General features: G+C 38.1%; 1 protein-coding gene across 7 annotated transcripts in view; it reads right to left on the bottom strand.

Annotated features, from left to right (window-relative positions):
* Positions 1 to 20,869, bottom strand: part of DNM3 (dynamin 3) — a 539,814-nt gene that overhangs the window by 72,817 nt on the left and 446,128 nt on the right. The gene's annotated exons all lie outside the window — the stretch shown is intronic.

Here is a 20,869-nt window from a genome sequence, read left to right as displayed (position 1 = left end):
ACTTCTGGTTATTTATCTAAAGAAAATGCAACACTGATTCAAAAAGTTAATATAAGCATTATTTACAATTGCCAATATATGGAAGCAACCTAAGTATCCAACAATAGATGAATGGATAAAGATGGAATATTACTCAGCCATAAAAAAAGAAGGAAATCTTCCACTTGTGACAACATGGATGGACCTAGGGGGTATTATGCTAAGGGAAATAAGTCACACAGAGAAAGACAAATACCATATGATTTCATTTATATGTGGAATCTAGAAAACAAACAAACAAACAAACAAACAAAACAAAACAGAAACAGACTCATAGATAGAACAGTCTGGTGGTGGCCAGATGGGAGGAGAGATGGGGAAATGGGCAAAATAGGGGAAGAGGGTAAAGACATACAAACTTCCAATTACAAAATAATTAAGACACCAGGATACAATTTATAGCACAGGGAACATAGTCCATAATATTGTAAGAATTTTATATGGTGACAGATAGTAGCTATACTTATTGTGGTGATCACTTCATAATGTATATGAGTGTGGAATCACTATGTTGTACACCTGAAACTAATATAATATTGCATGTCAACTATACCTAAATTAAAAAAAAAATCCAAGAGCATGGAAATTACTGATTAAAGCAAAGTCCTAAAATATGCTAAAGAGATGGCCTCATCAGAGAGGAGGACCATCCCTTGAACTGGGAACGCAGGGACAAGAGGTAAGGAAATGAAACAATTCTGAGAGTTTTCCTTCTACACTAACGTTATTATCCCTATTTTGAAAAAAAGATTAAGATATAAAGAGATCTTTTTCCCATGGTACAAAATAGGTTGATGGAGCTGAGAGTAAACCTCAATCAGATTTAAGTTACACATATTGGGAAAAAAGCCCAATAATTAATTTTACTAGTATTTTATTGTGCCTAGCTCTTAAGAGTGAGGTGTGTAAGCAGTCTGGCAATGTAAACATTTAAATGTATGTTGGAGAACTGGTTACAGTAATTTCAGATGAACCAATCATGGTGACCAGGTTAATGGCTAGAGATTTTGGAAGCTATTTCTCCCATCTCAATGTCACTCCCTTTCCCTTCCCCATTCCTACCATTCCCCAATTTCCCTCCTTTGCACTGTCACCTACTTCTCCTCTGAAACTATAGTTCAGTGAAACATAAGTTCACAGTTTCTGGCTTGTTTCTTCCAACATTTTTATTCATTCATTGCATGGTTCCATAAATATTTACTCACTACCTATTATGTTCTAGGGATATAATAAGTTAACAAAACCATTGGGGGAAGCACAGTTGAAGTACAGTTAAAAAGACAGACAATAACCAAATAAGAAACAGATGAATTAACTATATACTGTATTATACAAATTACCAATATACAAAATTCTGTTCTGTCAAATCTGTGCCTAATGTCCCGTCTAGTATTAAAATTTATATACTGCTTTCTCACCATCTGGGAGGCCTTCCTATTTATTAAGCAGTTGTAATACAGTATCTTTGTTAAAGATCTATTCCAGGACCATAAGAACTATGCCATTTTATAGAATCCAAGCTGAAACTTAGACAGCCACCACTCTCTGATGTGATATTCATATTCTATAAATCTATATAATACCATAAATTGTATACTTTAACACTTTTATCATTCATCATAATTATAACCTCAGCACTCCACATGAATTAGAAATGTAAAATTGTTAAAAAGGCTTCATACTTGGCTTCTACAACTGACTCCAGTAATTTTGTCACGTTTGAGGAAAATCAAAGTACCTAGGTTGATGCTCCAATACCTAAAAAACTCTACCTCTTAATGAGCTGAGCAAATTGATGTGGGTGGCTTTATCTTTGGGTCTAGGTGTACTGGCCATCTTAAAGTGACTTAAAAAAAAACTGATTCGCAGACAATACATTCCATACTTTGGTCAAGAAAGTTTCCTCTTCGACAATCTGTGAATTGAACTGTTGGACCACGTGGGAAGGGCTGAATGATGATGTTTAGGTTGGAACATTACAAAGGTTTGTCTTGATAAAGGTTCAGATTTTAACTGTACCTAACTGAGTCTATTTTTATATCTTGTTATAATGCTTAAATATAGAAATATTTTAATTTTTCTGTTTTCACAGAATTCTAATTTTGAAATTGGCTTTAAATGGAAGCACATAAAAGTTACCCAAATTTATAAAAATTGGGTTTTACTTATTTAACGAAAGACATATGTTAACAAAAAAGTGTTAGGAAAGGCAATTCTTTGTAATACCCACAATCCTTGACCCTGAACCTCTTGACCAAGTATGCAAATCTAAGTATGCAAATCTCTTCAGTTATTGTCATACTTTGTAAGGCAAACCAGCAAATCAAAAGACAGGGAATATTTTTCAAAGGAAGCAGATACTGGTGAGGCATGATGGGAAGTGTGGACTGCATGCGTTCACAGTTGGCAGTCTGAACAGATTCCAGTTCTTCAACCAATCCTAAGTAAATTGGGCTCAGTTAATGAAGATCAGAGGTTTAAATCTTCATAGGTTAGATTTTAGTATAGGGGGATCTTGCATACTTACTTCAAGCTAGGTCAGGGTCTATCAACCTTGACACTATTGATACATTTGACTGGATAATTCTTTATTATGGAGGCTGTCCTGTAAATAACAGGATGTTGGCCCCTACCCACTAGATGCCAGGAGAGCCTCCCCAGTCTGACAATTAAAAACGTCTCCAGATACTGCCAAATGTCCCCGGCAAGCAAGATCATACCTTGTTGAGAACCAGTGAGCTAAGTGGAAATAACACTTGTTCCTGGTTTCTTTCTTTTTTTAAGATTTTATTTATTTATTTGACAGAAAGATAGAGAGCACAAGTAGGCAGAGTGGCAGGCAGAGGGAGAGGGAGAAGCAGGCTCCCTGCCAAGCAGGGAGCCCGATGCGGGGCTCGATCCCAGGACCCTGGGACCATGACCTGAGCCAAAGGCAGACGCTTAACTGACTGAGCCACCCAGGCGCCCCTTTTTCCCGGTTTCTTATATGAGGGAATAATTGTAGTAATAGGAGGATTTCAACAGGTTAAGCCTTTTTTTTAAAGCTATATTTTGCTCTTTGCACCAGATTCTTATTTTTTTTAATTTTTTATTGTTATGTTAATCACCATACATTTTTTTTTTTTTTAAAGATTTTATTTATTTATTTGAGACAGACAGAATGAGAGAGAGAGAGCACATGAGAGGGGGGAGGGTCAGAGGGAGAAGCAGGCTCCCCGCTGAGCAAGGAGCCCGATACGGGACTCGATCCCAGGACTCCAGGATCATGACCTGAGCCGAAGGCAGTCACTTAACCAACTGAGCCACCCAGGCGCCCAATCACCATACATTATATCATTAGTTTTTGATGTAGTGTTCCATGATTCATTGTTTGTGCATAACACCCAGTGCTCCATGCAGAATGTGCCCTCTTTAAAACCCATCACCAGGCTGACCCATCCTCCCACCCCCCTCCCTTCTAGAACCCTCAGTTTGCTTTTCAGAGTCCATAGTCTCTCATGGTTTGTGTCCCCCTCCGATTTCCCCCCTTCATTTTTCCCCTCCTGCTATCTTCTTCTTTTTTTTTTTCTTAACATATATCGCATTGTTTCAGAGGTACAGATCTGAGATTCAACAGTCTTGCACAATTCACAGCGCTCACCAGAGCACAACCCTCCCCAGTGTCTATCACCCAGTCACCCCATCCCTCCCACCCCAACCCCCACTCCAGCAACCCTCAGTTTGTTTCCTGAGATTAAGAATTCCTCATATCAGTGAGGTCATATGATACATGTCTTTCTCTGTTTGACTTATTTCGCTCAGCATAATACCCTCCAGTTCCATCCACGTTGTTGCAAATGGCAAGATCTCATTCCTTTTGATGGCTGCATAATATTCCATTGTATATATAAACCACATCTTCTTTATCCATTCATCTGTAGATGGACACCTTGGCTCTTTCCACAGTTTGGCTATTGTGGACATTGCTGCTATAAACATCGGGGTGCACGTACCCCTTCAGATCCCTACATTTGTATCTTTGGGGTAAATACCCAGTAGTGCAATTGCTGGATCGTATGGTAGCTCTATTTTCAACTTTTTGAGGAACATCCATACTGTTTTCCAGAGTGGCTGCACCAGCTTGCATTCCCACCAACAGTGTAGGAGGGTTCCCCTTTCTCCGCATCCCCGCCAACATCTGTCATTTCCTGACTTGTTAATTTTAGCCATTCTGACTGGTGTGAGGTGGTATCTCATTGAGGTTTTGATTTGGATTTCCCTGATGCCGAGCGATGTTGAGCACTTTTTCATGTGTCCGTTGGCCATTTGGATGTCTTCTTTGGAAAAATGTCTGTTCATGTCTTCTGCCCATTTCTTGATTGGATCATTTGTTCTTTGGGTGTTGAGTTTGATAAGTTCTTTATAGATTTTGGATACTAGCCCTTTATCTGATATGTCATTTGCAGATATCTTCTCCCATTCTGTCGGTTGTCTTTTGGTTTTGTTGACTGTTTCTTTTGCTGTGCAAAAGCTTTTTATCTTGATGAAGTCCCAATAGTTCATTTTTGCCCTTGCTTCCCTTGCCTTTGGCAATGTTTCTAGGTAGAAGCTGTTGTGGCTGAGGTCGAAGAGGTTGCTGCCTGTGTTCTCCTTTAGGATTTTGATGGACTCCTGTCTCACATTTAGGTCTTTCAACCATTTGGAGTCTATTTTTGTGTGTGCTGTAAGGAAATGGTCCAGTTTCCTTCTTCTGCATGTGGCTGTCCAATTTTCCCAACACCATTTGTTGAAGAGACTGTCTTTTTTCCATTGGACATTCTTTCCTGCTGTGTCAAAGATTAGTTGACCATAGAGTTGAGGGTCCATTTCTGGGCTCTCTATTCCGTTCCATTGATCTATGTGTCTGTTTTTGTGCCAGTATCACACTGTCTTGATGATGACAGCTTTGTAATACAGCTGGAAGTCCGGAATTGTGATGCCACCAGCTTTGCTTTTCTTTTTCAACATTCCTCTGGCTATTCGGGGTATTTTCTGGTTCCATACAAATTTTAGGATTATTTGTTCCCTTTCTTTGAAAAAAGTGGATGGTATTTTGATGGGGATTGCATTGAATGTGTAGATTGCTCTAGGTAGCATTGACATCTTCACAATATTTGTTCTTCCAATCCATGAGCATGGAACGTTTTTCCATTTCTTTGTGTCTTCCTCAATTTCTTTCATGAGTATTTTATAGTTTTCTGAGTACAGATCCTTTGCCTCTTTGGTTAGATTTATTCCTAGGTATCTTATGGTTTTGGGTGCAATTGTAAAGGGGATCGAATCCTTAATTTCTCTTTCTTCTGTCTTGTTGTTGGTGTATAGGAATGCCACTGATTTCTGTGCATTGATTTTTATATCCTGCCACTTTACTGAATTCCTGTATGAGTTCTAGCAGTTTTGGGGTGGAGTCTTTTGGGTTTTCCACATAAAGTATCATATCATCTGCAAAGAGTGAGAGTTTGACTTCTTTGCCGATTTGGATGCCTTTTCTTTCTTTTTGTTGTCTGATTGCTGTGGCTAGGACTTCTAATACTATGTTGAATAGCAGTGGTGATAGTGGACATCCCAGCCGCGTTCCTGACCTTAGGGGGAAAGCTCTCAGTTTTTCCCCATTGAGAATGATATTCGCTGTAGGTTTTTCATAGATGGCTTTTATGATATTGAGGTATGTACCCTCTATCCCTATACTCTGAAGAGTTTTGATCAAGAAAGGATGCTGTACTTTGTCAAATGATTTTTCTGCATCTATTGAGAGGATCATATGATTCTTGTTCTTTCTTTTGTTAATGTATTGTATCATGTTGATTGATTTGCGGATGTTGAACCAACCTTGCAGCCCAGGGATAAATCCCACTTGGTCGTGGTGAATAATCCTTTTAATGTACTGTTGGATCCTATTGGCTAGTATTTTGGTGAGAATTTTTGTATCCATGTTCATCAAGGATATTGGTCTGTAATTCTCCTTGTGGATGGGGTCTTTGTCTGGTTTTGGGATCAAGGTAATGGTGGCCTCATAAAATGAGTTTGGAAGTTTTCCTTCCATTTCTACTTCTTGGAACAGTTTCAGAAGAATGGGTATTAATTCTTCTTGAAATGTTTGGTAGAATTCCCCTGGGAAGCCATCTGGCCCTGGGCTTTTGTTTGTTGGGAGATTTTTGATGACTGCTTCAATTTCATTAGTGGTTATAGGGTCTGTTCAGGTTTTCTATTTCTTTCTGGTTCAGTTTTGGTAGTTGATACATCTCTAGGAATGCATCCATTTCTTCCAGATTATCTAATTTGCTGGCATAGAGTTGCTCTAATATATTCTTATAATTGTTTGTATTTCTTTGGTGTTGGTTGTGATCTCTCCTCTTTCATTCATGATTGTGTTGATTTGGGTCATTTCTCTTTTCTTTTTGATAAGTCTGGCCAGGGGTTTATCAATCTTGTTAATTCTTTCAAAGAACCAGCTCCTAGTTTCGTTGATCTGTTCTACTGTTTTTTTGGTTTCTATTTCATTGATTTCTGCTCTGATCTTCATTATTTCTCTTCTCCTGCTGGGTTTAGGCTTTATTTGCTGTTCTCTCTCCAGCTCCTTTAGGTGTAGGGTTAGGTTGTGTACTTGAGACCTTTCTTGTTTCTTGAGAAAGGCTTGTATTGCTATATACTTTCCTCTTAGGACTGCCTTTGCTGCATCCCAAAGATTTTGAATAGTTGTGTTTTCATTTTCATTGGTTTCCATGAATTTTTTTAATTCTTCTTTAATTTCCTGGTTGACCCAATCATTCTTTAGTAGTATGCTCTTTAGCCTCCATGTATTTGAGTTCTTTCCGACTTTCCTCCTGTGACTGAGTTCTAGTTTCAAATCATTGTGGTCTGAAAATAGGCAGGGAATGATCCCAATCTTTTGGTACCAGTTGAAACCTGATTTATGACCTAGGATGTGATCGATTCTGGAGAATGTTCCATGGGCACTAGAGAAGAATGTGTATTCTGTTGCTTTGGGATGGAATGTTCTGAATATGTCTGTGAAGTCCATTTGGTCCAGTGTGTCATTCAAAGTCTTTATGTCCTTGTTGATCTTTTGCTTAGACGACCTGTTCATTTCAGTGAGGGGGGTGTTAAAGTCCCCCACTATTACTGTATTGTTGTCGATGTGTTTCTTTGCTTTTGTTATTAATTGCCTTATATAATTGGCTGCTCCCATGTTAGGGGCATAGATATTTACAATTGTTAGATCTTCTTGTTGGATAGACCCTTTAAGTAGGATATAGTGTCCTTCCTCATCTCTTATTACAGTCTTTGGTTTAAAATCTAATTTGTCTGATATAAGGATTGCCACCCCAGCTTTCTTTTGGTGTCCATTAGCATGGTAAATCGCTTTCCACCCCCTCACTTTCAATCTGGGGGTGTCTTTGGGTCTAAAATGAGTCTCTTGCAGACAGCATATCGATGGGTCTTGTTTTTTAATCCAATCTGATAGCCGTTGTCTTTTGATTGGGGCATTTAGCCCATTTACATTCAGGGTAACTATTGAAAGATATGAACTTAGTGCCATTGTATTGCCTGTAAGGTGACTGTTACTGTATATTGTCTGTGTTCCTTTCTGGTCTATGTTGCTTTTAGGCTCTCTCTTTGCTTAGAGGACCCCTTTCAATATTTCTTGTAAGGCTGGTTTCGTGTTTGCAAATTCCTTTAGTTTTTGTTTGTCCTGGAAGCTTTTTATCTCTCCTTCTATTTTCAATGACAGCCTAGCTGGATATAGTATTCTTGGCTGCATATTTTTCTCGTTTATTGCTCTGAATATATCATGCCAGTCCTTTCTGGCCTGCCAGGTCTCTGTGGATAGCTCTGTTGCCAATCTAATGTTTCTACCATTGTAGGTTACATATCTCTTCTCCCGAGCTGCTTTCAGGATTTTCTCTGTGTCTCTGAGACTCGTAAGTTTTACTATTAGATGTCGGGGTGTTGACTTATTTTTATTGATTTTGAGGGGGGTTCTCTGTGCCTCCTGGATTTTGATGCCTGTTTCCTTCCCCAAATTAGGGAAGTTCTCTGCTATAATTTGCTCCAGTATACCTTCTGCCCCTCTCTCTCTTTCTTCTTCTTCTGGGATCCCAATTATTCTAATGTTGTTTCATCTTATGGTATCGCTTATCTCTCAAATTCTACCCTCATGATCCAGTAGTTGTTTATCTCTCTTTTTCTCAGCTTCTTTATTTTCCATCATTTGGTCTTCTATATCACTGATTCTCTCTTCTGCCTCATTTATCCTAGCAGTTAGCACCCCCATATTTGATTGCACCTCATTAATAGCCTTTTTGATTTTGACTTGGTTAGATTTTAGTTCTTTTATTTCTCCAGAAAGGGTTTCTCTAATAACTTCCATGCTTTTTTCAAGCCCAGCTAGTATCTTTAAAGTGATGATTCTGAACTCTAGATCCGACATCGTACTAATGTCCGTATTGAGTAGGTCCCTGGCAGTCGGTACTACCTCTTGTTCTTTTTGTTGAGGTGATTTTTTTCATCTTGTCATTTTGTCCAGAGGAGAATAGATTAATGAGAGAACAAAATGCTAACAGGGTAACAACGTCCCCAGAAAATATACTCTAAACAAATCAGAAAAGACCTGAAGCAGGGGGAAAAGAAAGGGAAAGAGAGAAAAAAGAAAAAGAAAAAAAAAGAAAAAGAAAAAGATAAAGATAAAAACAAACAAAAACAGAACAAAACAAAAAAACCAGAATATGATCAAATATGATCAGGCTGGTACATAGATCAGTGCCACACACTAGATTTTGGGTGTATTTTGGTCTGTTAGAAGAAAGTGCCTCCCAAAATTTTAAAGAAAGAAAGCTTACATATGTACAAAAGTAAGGGTTGATATGATGAAGGGATGGAATATGACTGTAAAGATGAAAATTTAAAAAAATTTTATAAAAGGAATTGATAAGAAGTTGTTTGAAAAAAGAAAGAAGAGGATTTAAAAAAAAAAAAGAAAAAAAAAAGGGAGAGAATGTGATCAGGCAGGAGAGTAGAGAAAAACCATACACTAGAGATTTAGGGTATATTTTGATCTGTTAGAAGAAACTATCTCAAAATTTTAAAGAGAGAACAACTTATATATATATGCCAAAAATACAGGTAACTACTATGAAGGGATAGGATATGACTCTAATAATGAAAAATAAAAATGTTTTTTTAAAAAAGGGACTGATAAGATGTTGGTGGAAAAAGAAAAATTCAAAAAAAAAAAATTAACTTTGAAAGACTAAAGGATCATGGTAAAAAAGCCATGGATTCTATGTGCATTATTCCCCTAGCGCTGGAGTTCTGCCGTTCTCATTGATCGGTAAACTTGGTCTTGGCTGGCTGTTCTCGCTGATCTTCTGGGGGAGGGGCCTGTTGCCGTGGTTTCCAAATATCTTTGCGGGAGGAGGCACTGCCCCGCCCTTGCCGGTCCGGGCTAAGTAATCTGCTCGGGTTTGCTCTCGGGAGCTTTTGTTCCCTGCAAGCTTTCTGTACAGCTTTGGAGGCCGAGAGTGAAAATGGCGGCCTCCCAATCTCCGCCCCAGAGGAGCCGAGAACTCGGGGCCCCGCTCCTCAGTGCACCCCCAGAGAAAAGCAGTCAGTCACTCCCATCTCCCCGGTCTCCGCCGCACTCTGTGCTCACCCGGCCTGTGACCGAGCGTTTCTATCTCTGGCACACGACCCCAAGTGGAGACTCCAAACCCAGCAGATCCCTGCGGTGCGCTCCCGCGCGCTCCTCCCGGGGGAGGAAGGTGAGTCTCCCTGGATCTGCCGCTTGTTGGGTCCCTGCTGGAGGAGCAGTGGCCCGACTGTGCGGCAGATCACGGTTTATGGCAACCCCGAGCTGAGAGCCCACGCCTCGGCTCCGTCTCTGCAGCCGGCTTCCCCGCTCCGATACCTGGGAGCTCTGCCGCACTCAGGCACCCCCGGTCCTTCTGTGACCCCGAGGGTCCTGAGACCACACTGTCCCGCGAGGGTTCCACCCCCCGCTTAGCTACTGGAGCGACCTCCCTCAGCGGAGCAGACTTCTAAAAGTTCTGATTTTGTGCTCGGAGGCTCTATCACTTGCCAGAAGCGGCCGACGGAGGCCCCTCCCCCGCTGTCTATCTTCCCGAATATCACCTCGGATTCACTTCTCCGCACGTCCTACCTTCCAGAAAGTGGTCGCTTTTCTGTTCAGAGAGTTGCTGCTATTCTTTTCTTCGATCTCCTGTTGAGTTCGTAGGTGTTCAGAATGGTTTGATCCCTATCCAGCTGAATTCCTGAGAGGAGACGAAATCCAGGTCTCCTACTCCTCCGCCATCTTGCTCCACCCCCCCATTTTTGTTTTGTTTTGCCTAATTCCTTGAAGTGTCACCAATTCTCTTTGAAGCCACGTAAAATTTAAAAAAGAAAAAATTGTGTGACTAATGGCCAATTACTGAAATGACTAAAATGAAAATGCCCCAATTAGAACTTTCTTCACTTAAAATTTGGTCAGAAATAGCAATATATGCTGCAGAAGGTGTGTTGTCATCATGTAAAGTTGGTTTTTAATATCCCATTTTGCTATACAATTAGATAGCCCTAAAGAACATTAGTATTTGAATTGAGGGCTGATTCAGTTAGTTGGTATGCAACGGAATATATTTCCTAAAGCCTTATTTATATACTATTCTGTTTCCTTTTTAGAACTTTGTATACTAGATTTTGCTCACCCCAATAATTAAAAGAAATCCATTCCTAACTTTGTACTAAAATAATATGCATCAAATTGGGACAAACAAAATAAAATGCTTTAGGAAAGAACACAGTCATAAGTTAAAATTGCTAGTCCCTCTTCGCAGTTTCTTAAAAAAAAAAAAAAGGAGTCCTAAATAAGTGACTTATTTTAGGTTTCGTTCTGGGATACCTGTCTATGGGCTCCATCTATTCAGATTGTTTAATTTGTGATATACAAGTGTATGGCTTTTATGTAACAATTATCATTTACCAACTGAGTTCAGGCATACATTCAAATGGCCTTCTAACTTCTTATGAAGTGCCTCATACCCACTTGTTCAGCCTACTTAAATGTTATTGTCCCTCCGGCCTCCCCTCCCCACTTCAACACACAGTTTTTATATAAAGATTTTCCTTACCTTATTGGATTTCTAAGTTTATAAAAATAATATAGGAGTACATTAACATATCAGTTAATACATGGGTGTCTAAAAAAGCTACAAATACCCCAAACTTTTCTTCCAACCCATTTCCTACACCTTTCTCTCTGCGCATATAAACACATACAGAAACATGTGGATGTGCACGCACACGTGCACACACATACACTACTCTTCTTTCTATGTCTCCTTAGATGGTTTCTCCTCTTCTACTGTATTTCTAAAGGATAGACAATTCTGTCCTCAGCTCTCTTCTTTTTGGTTTCTACACTTTATCCCTAGCTGCGAAATTTTAAATATCTAACAATATCCAAATCTCTGTCTGAAGCCCTCTCCTCTCCACTCAGATTTATATATTTAACTGTCTAGAAGATATCTCTACTTGGATGCTGAGATAGTCATTCAAATATCTGGTTTCCCTCCAAGGACTTGGTAACATGGTATTTCCCTGCCCATTTGAGATTAAGTGTGGCCATGTGGTTCACTTTGGATAATAAAAAGGGTATGGAAATGACAGGTCACATTCAGACAAAAGCATTAACAGCCAGTGTGTGACTCTCCACTCATTCTTTTCCCGTGCCATGGTGATCAGCAATAACCTGACCAACCTGAGTCTTGAAATGAGAATAACAAGGAGCAGAGACCCCGACAACTTGAGATGGGCATACAGCATGATCAAGAAATAAATCTTACGTTTGAAGCCACCAAATTTTGAGGGCTGTTTGTTGCAGCAGAACTTAGCCTATCCTGACTCAACACTGATGTGTCTGAGGCATCCCAAATTTAACATGGTCAAAACAATATGACTCATCCCATTTTCTCCTTTCCCCATATTACTCATCTTTTTAAATGACACTAACATGTACCAGTTGTCTAAGACTCAATAATCTTTTTAAATTTTACTCATTCTCTCACTTTCCACGTCTAATCCATCAGTAAATTTTAAAAGATTGGCTTTACCACCAAAGTATATCCCAAATCCAACCACTTCTCAGTATCTCCACTGCTGTGACCTTAACCCAAGCCATCATCTTTCCTTGGGACTGCCACATCAGGCTCTTGACTTTCCCTACGAACCCTGCTCCCATTTGTTGTTTTTATTACTGTCTTTTATTATTAATTTTAAGAACTCTTTAAACTTTGGCAAATAAAATATTAACTCTGCCTGTCATATATGTTGTAAATGTCATTTCAATTTTAGCCTTCTTTTTTTATATAAACCTGGCTCAATCTTTAGATTTAAGTCACTGGTTTTAATGGTCACTAGCCTTAATCTGTTTAGTTCTTGCTTAAACGAGAGTGTCTGGTAGAGTACCTAGCAAATACACAGTTAATATTGTTCAATAGCCGACATGACTGAAACCAAAAGCAGGTTTTTTTTTTTTTTTTTTTTTTTTTAAAGATTTTATTTATTTATTTGAGAGAGAGAGCACATGAGAGGGGGGAGGGTCAGAGGGAGAAGCAGACTCCCTGCCGAGCAGGGAGCCCGATGTGGGACTCGATCCCAGGACTCCAGGATCATGACCTGAGCCGAAGGCAGTCGCTTAACCAACTGAGCCACCCAGGCGCCCCAAAAGCAGGTTTTTGGGTGTTTTTTTTTTTTTTCTCCTCAAGAGGAGCATTTCTTAGTAGAGACTATAATTCTGATCCCAAGACTTCAACTGTCATCCTGCTTTCCAATTTTCAGACTATACATTTTATTGCATAAATGAATGAATTCAAAGTAAATGAATCAACTTTTGGATTTATATTTTGCAGAATTCTTTTCATTAGCTTCATATTATATGTTATCATCTTTAAACCTCAATTAGATTCTTAAAATAGTAGAAGATACTGGGCCAGAAATTAGGCCATGAAATGGCTCCCTGCTTATCCTCAGATAATATATATTTTTTGTACATTATGCACAGCATCGTCATAGTGGGCGATGGTGCTGACAGGTACAAACATGGAATTTAAGGAAGAAGGATTGGTCCAGGAAGATGGGGAGGCTGGGTACCATGGAATTTGAGCATGTGAAACAAAGACACTATTGAGAGCCACAGGCAATGAGGGAATGTAAGCGTCAGAGTCTCATAGCATGATCCTTCAACAATATGTAATTCAGTGAAAAAAAAAAAAAACCTATTTGTACAGACACAGTAAAGGGAAAGAAATTAACAAAATCTACATATTCACTACAAATATAATAATAATAATAGACAGGATTACACAATTATACCACATTTGTAGAGTCTTAGATGCTTAATTTCCATTATTATTATCTTTGAATTTCCTATAAAGTTTAATCTACTTGTGTTCTATATTTTTCCTTCTGAATATTATTTTAAACATTTTATATTCCTTTCTTCTCACTATCCTCCACTTAAATATCGTTCTCTTTTTCATTAAAAAAATTTTATTACTGAAGTATAGTTGACACGCAGTGTTACAGTGGTCTAAGGTGTGTTTAAAACATTTTTTTGAAAACTGCACAAAAGACAGGTATCAAGGAAAATGATAAAATGACACAGGAACAAAATTTTATTAAAACTGCCTATACTACTGAGAGACGATGGACTCTGAAAAACAAACTGAGGGTTCTAGAGGGGAGGGGGGTGGGAGGATGGGTTAGCCTGGTGATGGGTATTGAGGAGGGCACATTCTGCATGGAGCACTCGGTGTTATGCACAAACAATGAATCATGGAACACTACATCTAAAACTAATGATGTAATGTATGGGGATTAACATAACAATAAAGAAAATTTTTTAAAAAACTGCCTATACTATTAACATTTTGGTGTGTATCTTCTCAGGATTTCTATGTGCAAATATATAAATATAAATATCCTGTATAAAATTTTTAAAGCAAAAATGGGATTATGTTATTCATGGTGGGGTTTTTTTTCCAGCTAATTTATCACGAAAATCTCCATTGCAGTCAATATACACTTCCATTTTTTAAAATAAAATTGCTTCAAAGCATTTCATTGATGTACAATACTCTACTAAACCAATTATCTATGATAGATATTGATGCTGTTTTTAAACACTGGTAACTGTGAACAATGTGTCAAAGTGATTTTTGAACATATACCTTTGCACAATTATTGAATTATTTGATAAAAGTAAGTGTTTAAGAGTAGAACTGCTTGCCAAAATGTTGGCATATAACCAAAGCATTCGATACATAACACCAAACTGGCCACCTTCCAGAAGGGCCATGTGTACACTCTGCCAACATCTCGTATACAAGAAGGATAGCTTCCTCATTACTGCATATCATGACCATTCTTTCACATTTCTCATAATCTGAAAGGTCAAAAATGATGTATACCTGGCTGTTTTAATTTACAATTCTTGGTTGCTAATGAAACTGGACTTTATAGCAGTCCTTTTTCTTTCTTTTATGGTATTAAATGAATGTCTATTGATTTGGTCAGCTTTCTTTTTTTCCTAATAGGTTCTGTTTTAAATTAATCATTTTGAGGATATTTAATCCCTTGAGTGTCATACATGATGAAATATTTTACTAATTTGGCATTTGACCTTTAACTGTTTACTGTCTTCTTACCATACAAAAGCTTTAAATTTGTATGTAGCGTAAGGTCTCATATTTTTTCATTATTTTCTAATTCATTAATCTTTAATCATTAATTTCTTTCTTTATATATTTTTATTGCTCACTTTCCAACCTTTTAAATTTATTTACTTCCATTAAAAATAATAATTCCATTTAAATTTATTAGTTTTTCTCTGTGTATAGCATTGGCTCTATCTTACAGTGGTTCCAGTTTAGTGTTTTCATTGTTATTATATCCCAAACAGTCTGTTAAGTATTGATTTCAATTTGGATCCATTTTGGAGTTCATTTTCTTTTCCTGAATAGATCAGCTTTTACACTTAAAGTTTGCTATGTATATCTAGTTTTCTATAACTTTTGTAGCTTATCAGATATCCAATATTTATATATTTAAAAAATAAACACACACATATCTTTTGAATCAACCTCATTTCTTACAATAATCACATTCTTTTTCATTTTAGTTTTGTCCAGTTGATCTGCCAAAGATAGGGAGAAAAATTTTAAACGCTTACAACTGTAATGATTCTGGTATGATTTCACTATACAGTATGATAATCACATGAAGATAAATTAAGAAAAAAATTTATACTTTTTGATAAAAATGCTTCTGTAAGTTCTTAAATTTCAACCCAAAACTTATCACACTGGAATTTCTAAAATCATACTTGATCATAACATATTTTCAAAAGAGAGGTATAAAAATTTTCCATTCAGGGGCGCCTGGGTGGCTCAGTCGGTTAAGCGTTTGCCTTTGGCTCAGGTCATGATCCCACGGTCCTGGGATTGAGCTCCACATCGGGCTCCCTGCTCCACGGGGAACCTGCTTCTCCCTCTCCCGCTCCCCCTGCTTGTGCTCTCTCTCTCTCTGTCAAATAAGTAAATAAATAAAATCTTTTAAGAAAATTTCCATTAAAACCAATTCCATTAAAAAATATCAGCATACAAAAAGATGTTTAAAATACTGTGAGAGAGACTATTGAGAGGGGGCCAAGATGGCAGAGTAAGAGGACCCTAAGCTCACCTTGCCCCATAGATACAACTAAATAACACTCACAATCAGTGCAAATAACCCAGAAAACGACCTGAAAACTGGCAGAACAAACTCCACAACCAAAGGTAGAGAAGAAGCCACATCACAGAGGGTATAAAGGGAGGAGAGTGGTGGGGACCAGAATGGACTCCAGGAGACCATCCATGGGTGGGATGGAGCCTCAATCAATGGTGGGGAAGGGAGAGAAACAGATGATTATCACACCAGAGAGCCCACCTGGGGAAGATGAATCTCCAAAATATTTGGCTTTGAAAACTAGAGGGGCCAAATTTCATGAGTTCTTACAACCAGTGAGCCATAAAGCCTGGAATTTTAAAAATCAGAGGGCTTGGCTCTGGGAGAGCCCAAGACAGCAATAGGAAGCTGAGTCCCTACCTTTAAAGAGACAGCATAACAAAGAGCCTGTGGGGATACAGCATAGAAGCAGCAGTTTGAAAAATGCCGGGGGCATATGGGAGAGAGTTACTCACTCATCTCAGAGCTCAGAGAGGCAGGGATTTCAGGGAGAACCCTCCAGAAACAAAGGAGCTAGCAAGGTGCCATTTCCATCCCCCAAACCCCAGCATAAACACACAGCTGCCTCACTACCTAACTTGCTTACACCAAGCCCTGCCCCACTGCACTTCAGTGGATCCACCCTTCCCACTCACCTGTGCCTCAGTTTGGACTCGGTGGGTCACCTCCTCCAGAAGACCAGTGCACATCTTGCCAAAACCAAGTCTCTGACCAGTGTGTCTTGCAGGGCCTTGGTCTTGGCAGCAGCTGCAGTGGCTATTGACCCTGTGGAAGGGTGCACCTTCTTAAAATTGCCTGCCCTCCCCACACAGCCCCAGTCTCTGCAGCAGTAGCTATAGGTCTCATTTTGCAAGCAAACCAGTGAGTGCCTTGTTAAAATTACATGCCCCACTCCGGCTAGGGGTCAAACACTGCCCACAAGAAGCAAAGAAAGCCTGTGCAGATGACTAGACTGAAGGAAAAAGCAGCCCAGACATGACAGCAGGTAACATACAACACACATAGGAGACACCCCTGAAGCATGAGTTTCTGGTGAACAGGGGACACTGCACTGCTGGGCACTACAGGATTTCTTCATGAGGCCATTATTTATAAGGGCAAGAAATATAGCTGACTTTCCTAACACACAGACAGACACTGGGAGTTAGACAAAATTAGACAGAGGAATATGCCCAAATGAAAGAACAGGACAAAACCATAGCAAGAGACCTAAACGAAAATGATATATGTAATATGCCTAATAGAGAATTTTTTAAAAAATATTTTATTTATTTATTTGAGAGAGAGAGAGAGAAGGAGTCTGGGGGGAGGGCAGATGGAGACAGAGAGAGAGAGAGAGAGAGAAAGAGAGCAGCAGACTCCCTGCTGAGCAGGGAGCCAGACATGGGGCTTGATCCCAGGGCCCAGAGATCATGACCCAAGCCGAAGGCAGATGCTTAACCGACTGCACCACCCAGGCACCCCTGATAGAGAATTTAAAGCAATAATCATAAAGATACTTACCGGACTTAAGAAAAGAGTAGAGAGCATCAGTGAGACCATTAACAAGAGATAGAAAACATAAAAAAGAAACAGAGATGAAGAACAAAATAAATTAAATCAAAAATACACTAGATGTAATAAATAGCAGGCTAGAAGAAGCAGAGGAATAAATTAGTGACCTGGAGGACAGGGTAATAGGAAGTGATCAAACTGAGCAGGTGTGAGAAAAAAAAAATTATGCAAAATGAGAACAGACTTAGGGAACTCAGTGACTTTATCAAGCATAATAACATTCACATTACAGGGATCCTGGAAGAAGAAGAGAGAGAAAAGGGGACAGAAAATTTATTTGAAGAAATAATAGCTGAAAACTTCCCTAATGTGGGAAGGAAACAGATATCCAGATACAGAAGGCAGAGATCCCCTACAAAATCAACCCAAGAAGGTGCACACCAAGACACATAGTAATTAAAATGGCCCAAAGGAGTGATAAAAGAGAGAATTTTAAAAGAAGCAGGAGAAAAGAAGATAGTTACATACAAGGGAAACTCTATAAGGCTATCAGCAGACTTTTCAAAGTGCTGAAAGGAAAAATCTGCAGCCAAGAACACTCTATCCAACAAATCTATTCTTCAGAATAGAAGAGAGATAAAGAATTTCCAGACAAACAAAAGCTAAAGGAGTTCATGACCACTAGCCTATAAGAACTGTTGAAGAGGACTCTTTGAGTGGAAAGGAAAGACCATAAGAATAAAAAATGTAGGAAGCAGAAAAGCAGTGAAAATAAGTATATCTGTAAAAATCACTCACAAAATAAAAGGATGTAAAATATGACATCATATACCAAAAATGTGGTGGGGAGAGGAGTAAAGAATGGGCTCAAACTTAAGCAACCATCAACTTAATATAGACTGGTATATGCAGATGTTATATACAAACCTAATGGTAACCACGAATCACAAACCAATAATAGATATGCAAAAAAAGAGAGAAAAGAATCCAAGTATAAGCATTAAAGAAAGCCAGCAAACCATGAAAGAGAACAAGAGAAGAAAGGATCACAGAAGAACTAAAAAACAACCACAAAACAAGTTACAAAATGGCAATAAATACATACTGATCAATAACTACTTTGAATGTAAATGGACTAAACACTCCAATGAAGAGACATAGGATGACAGACTGGATTAAAAAAACAACACCCATTTATATGCTACCTACGAGAGACTCATTTAAGATCTAAAGACACAGGAAGACTGAAAGTGAGGGGATGGAGAAACATTTATCATGCAAACGGATGCCAAAAGAAAGCTGGGGTAGCAATACTTATATCAGACAAAATAGACTTTAAAACAAAGACTGTAACAACAGACAAAGAAGGACAGTATATAGCAAAAGGGATAATCCAACAAGAAGATATAACAATTGTAAATATTTATGCACCCAACATGGGTGCACCCAAATACATAAAACAGTTAATAACAGGCATAAAGGTACTAATTGATAGTAATACAATATTAGTAGGGGACTTTAACACCCCACTTACATAAATGGATAGATCATCCAAACAGAATATCAACAAGGAAACAGAGATTTTGAATGACACACTAGACCAGATGGATTTAACAGATACATTCACAACATTCCATCCTAAAAGAGCAGAATACACATTCTTTTCAAGTGCACACAGAACATTCTCCAGAATAGATCACATATTAGGCCACAAAACAATCTTAACAAATTCAAAAAGACTGAAGTAATACTATACATCTTTTCTGACCCAATGCTATGAAACCAGAAATCAACCACAAGAAAAAAATCTGGAAAAGAGCACAAATGCATGGAGGTTAAACATGCTACTAAATAATGAATGGGTCAACCAAGAGATCAAGGAAGAAATAAAAAATTACATGGAGGGGCACCTGGCTAGCTCAGTTGGTAGAGGATCTGACTTTTCATCTCAGGGCTGTAAGTTTGAGCCCCACGTTGGATGTAGAGATTACTTAAAAAAAATTTTTTTTTAAATTACATGGAGAAAAATGAAAATGAAAACTCAATGGTACAAAATCTCTGGGATCCAGCAAAAGCAGTTTTAAGAGGAAGTTTATAGCAATACAGGCCAACCTCAAGAAGCAAGAAAAATCTTACATAAACAACCTAACCTTATGCTTAAAGGAACTAAAAAAAGAAGAACAAACATAACCCCAACCCCAAACCAGCAGAAGGAAGGAAATAATAATAAAGATTAGAGCAGAAATAAATGATAATATAAACTAAGAAAACGATAGAACCAATGAAACCAGGAGCTGGTTCTTTGAAAAGATCAACAAAATTGATAAACTTCCAGCCAGACTCATCAAAATAAGAGAAGAAAGAGAAAGAGAGAGAGAGAAAGGGCTCAAATAAATAAAATCACAAATGAAAGAGGAAAATAACAAACACCAGAGAAATACAAAGGATTGTAAGAGAATATCATGAAAAATAATATGCCAACAAATTGGCCAACCTAGAAGAAATGGATAAATTCCTAGAAACATATAAACTATCAAAACTGAAGCAGGAAGAAACAGAAAATTTGAACAGACCAATTACCAACAGTGAAAGTGAATCAGTAAACAAAAAACTGCCAACAAACAGAAATCCAGGACTGGATGGCTTCACAGGTAAATTCTATCAAAATTTTCTTCTCAAACTTTTCCAAAAAATAGGAGAGGAAGGAAAACTTCCAAATTCACTCTGTAAGGCCAGCATTACCCTGATACCAAGACCAGATAAAGATACTACATTAAAAAGAGAACTACAGGCCAATATCCCTGATGAATACAGATGCAAAAATCATCAACAAAATATTGGCAAACAAAATCCAACAATACATTTTAAAAAACCGTTCACCAGGGTGAAGTGGGATTTATTCCTGGGATGCAAGAGTGGTTCAGTATTCACAAATCAATCAATAATCAATATACTTACATCAATAAGAGAAAGGATAAAAACCATATGATCATCTTAATAGACACAGAAAAAGCATTTGACAAAGTACAACATCCATTCACAATAAAAACCCTCAACAAAGTAGGTTTAGAAGGAATATATCTCAACATAATAAAGGCCATATATGAAAAACCCACAGCTAACATCTTACTTAATGATGAAAAACTGAGAGCTTTTCCCCTAATGTCAGGAACAAGACAAGAATGTCCACTCTCACCAGTTTTATTCAACATAGTACTGGAACTCCTGGGCATAGCAATTAGACAACAAAAAGAAATAAAAAACATCCAAATAAAATTTCCACTATTTGCAGATGACATGATATTATGAGAAAACCTTAGAGATTCTACCAAAAAACTATTAGAATGTATAAATGAATTCAGTATGGTTGCAGGATACAAAATCAATGTACATACATCTTTTGTATTTCTATACAGTAATAATGAAGCAGTGGAAGGGAAATTTTTAAAAATCCCATTTACATTTGCATCTAAAATAATAAAATACCTAGGAATAAATTTAATCAAAAGGTGAAAAATCTATACTCTGAAAACTA

This window comes from Halichoerus grypus, chromosome 7, assembly GCF_964656455.1.
Source record: "Halichoerus grypus chromosome 7, mHalGry1.hap1.1, whole genome shotgun sequence".
Classification (NCBI taxonomy): domain Eukaryota; kingdom Metazoa; phylum Chordata; class Mammalia; order Carnivora; family Phocidae; genus Halichoerus; species Halichoerus grypus.
This window is presented reverse-complemented; position numbering and strand designations above follow the sequence as displayed.